General features: G+C 32.4%; 1 long non-coding RNA gene across 1 annotated transcript; it reads right to left on the bottom strand.

Annotated features, from left to right (window-relative positions):
• Positions 1 to 1,027: 1,027 nt before the first annotated feature.
• Positions 1,028 to 1,703, bottom strand: LOC129760934 (uncharacterized). Its single transcript, XR_008740404.1, has 2 exons — positions 1,449 to 1,703; positions 1,028 to 1,382 (listed from the first exon to the last, which is right to left on the bottom strand). It is a non-coding gene; the product is annotated as an uncharacterized LOC129760934 (long non-coding RNA).
• Positions 1,704 to 5,114: the final 3,411 nt, after the last annotated feature.

Below are 5,114 nucleotides of genomic sequence, written 5' to 3' on the forward strand. Positions count from 1 at the left end.
TCTTCGATATTTTAAGTTTAATTTATTTTCTTGAATTCCGTAGATTTAGCTTAGATAGTTTATGAATTGTATTTTTTTTTAATTTTTACCACTTTTTTCTGGTTTAACCCGCAAAACAAAAACATCCAAAAAAAGAATGCTTATTTTTGTTCGCTTTTCTTTTCTATATTTTAACTTTTAAGATATTTTTCTTAAAACATTAAGGACGGCAATGAAATCTAAGCCATGAAACACCAAAATTCGACATTCCATATCTCAGAAACCACTGGACCAAATTCTACAAATTTGGTATTTTCAAGTTACTGAGTAGGCTGTATTTAATTTTTTTTCGAATATATTTTCACTATCAAATTTACAATATTTGAGTAGCAGCACACTCGCGGCGAGCAAAAAAAAACTTGGTTTTTGTTCCGCAAAGGTTTGAATTTCTCGAATTGGAACACCTAAAAATGAACGGGAAAGTTCACTCACTGGAAAACTTGTACGTTTTTATGCCAATTATTGCTACGTTGGAAATGTGTACGAAATTACACTTTTACAAAAATATGCCAACTTACACAGGTTAAACTCTCAGTAGGTTTTATCACGTTTTTTTGTCGAGTGTTTGTACGCAAGTTTGACGAAATCTATGATGTTAAGAATTTCGGGCAAACTTTAGTCTCAGAATATGTGGCACAGATCATAGAATTTTGGAAATATTTACAGATTTCGTAGACACTTCAAATTGTTTCTTTAGCAATTTTGATTTGAATGGAGAAAATGTGTCAAAATTCGTAAAGTTAACTGTAATAGATCCAATTAGCAGTTGCTTTTCAATTACCTTAATAAAATTAGCATCACCGGAAGCTGTCTGCGATTTTGGGTAAAATCACAGAAAATAGTAATTATTTTTGTCAAAAATTCAAAAAAAATTTCGACATCCTTGCTGGTACGGTGAAAGATTTTTTTTTTTTTCAATTTTTAACCATGCTGGATTGCTGGAAAATTTTAAAACGCATCTGTGATATTCAGTGAAGTTTTCTGGACGTTTGAATTTTCCAATTGAATGTTTATTTATTTTTTCCATGCAATTTTTACGTTATGCCAAAGCTTTTGAATTTTTTAAAATAATTTTCTTTAGAAAGACCTCATTTTAATTTTAAATGATTACAAAAATTTTTATTTCACGTACCCAATCAGAAAATTTGTTGATGCTTGAAGTTGGTCTTCAGTGCTTCTGATAAGTTTCAACTTATTGACATTTCCTAATAACCAATTATCCTTCCAATTGAAGAGCTTCAAGTAAAATTGTTGCATTTATTTCCGCTGTTGCGACGTTTTAAGAGTGTACCCTCCTGCAATAGGGGTCGCTTTCAGGTGTCCACAGCCTCTTATTTTTAAGTCTGCGAAAAATAATAAAAAAAACCTCAGCTTTTCTCTGGGCTAAAATTGCAGCAATATTCACGTACTATTTGTTCCCACAAAGGTAAAACAAGCAGCTGGAGACGAGGTATCAAAAGCAAAGCCCATATTGTATCTGGATTTCATGTTGTTTTGATCTCCATCCACTTCTCTCGAAGTGCATCTTACGAAGGAATTTTTGTACTGACCATCACATCTTTGCATGCATCTCCAACAATCTAGAGCTGCTACTTCCAGGTTCACTAGCACCAAAAACGTGAGAATTACCTTCAGAAGAACGGAACTTTTCCCAAATGAAACCATTTTCAATCGACTGATATTGTAAATGGCAAACGTGATACTTTTTATACGTTTCGATTACGAAATTTCAGAATATCTGGTGAACTGCACACTTGCGTCTTGAAAGACACGTGGGGCATAATGGGGCAAAATTCAAACAAAACTGTTCCAATTTGAACTTGAAAAAAAAACTCAAAGTCACAATTCAAATTTCTGAAAGATTTGTGAATGAATGTGAATGTTTTGACGCATGTATCAAGATGAAATACCGAAATGCCCTTCGAGATTAAACATTTTAAGGAATTATAACAACTCTTCATAAATCCTAAATTCTAAATGCTTCAAAACTACCTCTTAAAAGTGAGAAGGCTACTTGAAAACTCGTCAGCTTTAAAGCGAAGCTGTCAAAAAGCCGGAATGAATAACTCTTATATTGAAGGAAGGCTAATTCCCAAAACTGTACATTACCTTTGACAAGAATTTAAGAAGAAAGAAATTGTTAGACAATTTTCAACTTGTTTTCAAACAGATTGATCATTTTGTGGTCATTTCATAACAGGGATTTTAATCGTTTGCTCGTTCATTTGTTAAGTCTTTTATTGAGTCATTTTTTTCCATTAACAAGAATTGATTCATACAAGACATTTTTTCCACAACAAAGATAGAATTTCTGGAATCAATTTTGGTTAAAAACCTTCTGAAACCTTGTGATTTTATAAAGTACAGACCCTTTTGGATTCTGAAAACACGTTCATATTCTGCCATTTTTATGTTGCTAAAACAGAACCGCCCTTAAATCGAAATGTTTTTTTTCTCTAGTTTTTTTTACTTGTTTCTTCAAATAAACCATTAATTTTAAGTGTTGTAAAGATGTAAACAAAACTAAACTATGTTTCTTAGCAAAGTGATCAAGCGGGTTTCAAGTCTCGCATTAAACCAGAATTGTTAATTGGATATGTTCTTTTCGAAACAATGAATTTTGAATTCAGATGATGGACTAACAAGATGAAATTTGAAACGGAATGTTTACATCAGTATTTAATTAAAACAAAACTTCTACTGAGATGATTTATCCCACATTCTCTACATACTACAGTGTTGCAATCAACATTTGTCTATGGTAATAGAGTGCCATAACTTTGCTCTGAAGAAAAGAAACGAAGTTGCGCAAATCATTCTAAACCCACTGAGAAAATGCAGCTGTATTTGCTAACCATACGGGTGCTTCAGGTCCATCATATGAAATATTGAAAATGGAATGTTATTCAGGTTCTCAGCTAGCATTAAATACTTCATATGAAAATTTGTAAATGCTTCAAATATTTTTAGGACAGTTATTGAAAGTAAATCTATTAACTCTCAAGATTTTTGGATCAAACCAAATGCCTTGAGGATGATAAAGTGTCACTAAAAGACATCTATATATATATAAAAATGAATGTTTGTCTGTCTGTCTGTTCCCTATAGACTCGGAAACTACTGAACAGATCATCGTCAAAACTGGCATCTAAGGGTTTTTGAGGCCGGGGATGGTTTCTGTAATAGTCAAAACTCCATCCGACTTAAGGGAGGGGGGGCTTCCATACAAAATTTGTAGTTTTTCGAAACAAATTAAAGTCATGACATCCATTTTCTTGAGATTTTTTTTTTCCTTTGGGCGGTTTGTTTTTCGTCTCTATAGTCGAGGCGTCGAGCCAACGTCGCAAAAGGATAGTAACCCAGGCATAGCATACTGATCAGTAGGAATATTTTGGCGCGTATTTCTCAACTAAGCATATTTTCTTTGAGGGGTTTGTTTTTCGTCTCCATGGGCGAGCAAACGTCGTCGCAAGAGGATAGTAACTAAAGCACACTGTTCATTGATTGCTGGAAAATGCGCCTGTTTCTCAAACACGTGGGGGCGATATGCAACCTAGATGTGTTTTTTTTTCTTGCTTATTTGATTTGTACACAGCACGTGGTAATAAATGACGCCTAGATGTTACACGAATTGGTATTTTATCAATCGAATCAAAACCAATTGAAAGATTTGCAAAAATACTTCCATATTTAGTTCGTGTTAATGTAGGTAGCATTCGACTTTTCATTCAAGAAACATTAGAACATGTTCAAACGTTCAACTTTTTCTGTAAAAAAAAAATTTAAAAATTATGTTTTCTTCTAGAAATTGTTACTTCGGCCCAAATACACAACTGAAACGAATTTAGAATTGAAAATGGGAGCTTTTTATTTTAAATAATTCTGAAATAACCATCGTACTTTTTGCTTACATACCAATTCAAGTACGTACTTAACATGAAAAGTGTTTTTGTGTTACATGGCTGCATAAAAGAGACTTTTGATCCCCTTCGTTTTTAAAAAGCGAGACTTTAGAACTGATATTCAACTGGACGCAAAATTTTTAAGAGAAATTTTTAGTTTACCCTTAAAGTGTTAAAAATAATATTCCCTTCTGTCAACTTACACGGTGGGGCAAGGGCAAACGTCGAACTTTTAAGAAATTCATCTTCAAAATGATTCAAAATGTTGGAAAGACCAGAAGGGATATTCCGAATGTTGAAACTGCAGCGGATATTGAAAATTAATAAATGTCTTTGTAAATGAAGCTCATTCCCTTTGAACGGCATTCGTTAAAAGTGGAGTAAAAACATTAATTTATGCTGCAGGAATACTGCAGATATATCAGTAAACCTTGATAGAACAAAAAACAGGAATTCGTATTAAATCCATTTTAAAGCCATTACTCTGACGCATCTGTTTATAAGCTTTGCATTGACACTTGCTCCAATATACGGGACAAATGTAAATTTAGAAATTTGTTTTTGCCTACATTTTTGAATATTTGACTTTCAAAGAGAAAATAAAAAAAACACGCTGAGAACTTATTTAGTGATGCAACTGATATTTTTTTTAAATATTTATATGTTTACCGTAGTATATTATATTTAAAAAAAAAAAAGAAATTTGCACTGTATTTAATACATAACTAATTTAATTTATTTTTCATTACCATGATAAGTGCTTTTTGGGTATCGAGCCGGTTAAATTTGCCTACCTTCTTCAAGCAGTGGGGGACAAAATTAATAAAGATGGGAGAGCTCCATGTAAATTTAAGATAAAGAGCTTTTCAAAGAAGGCACAATATTTAAAATGGTTTTTTTGGGTACAGAGTACAAATTTCAGATCTTGAAAAACAAGTTTAGAGATCAAGTTTCATAAATAATATATACCATCTTTGAATTGCAATTCAGAACTGCAGCTGCAGCTCTCATTTCAAAGTTGCTGGTTCTGAAGTATGATGAGGTTTGATTTGAAAAAATGCTCTCCAAAATCTAAATTTAAATAAATTTTTACAAATTACATTTATTTCCGGAAGGTGTAGCAAAGCACAACGGGTCAGCTAGTATATTATAATAATTACACTAGTTTACATA

Source organism: Uranotaenia lowii, unplaced genomic scaffold (assembly GCF_029784155.1).
Source record: "Uranotaenia lowii strain MFRU-FL unplaced genomic scaffold, ASM2978415v1 HiC_scaffold_855, whole genome shotgun sequence".
Lineage (NCBI taxonomy): Eukaryota > Metazoa > Arthropoda > Insecta > Diptera > Culicidae > Uranotaenia > Uranotaenia lowii.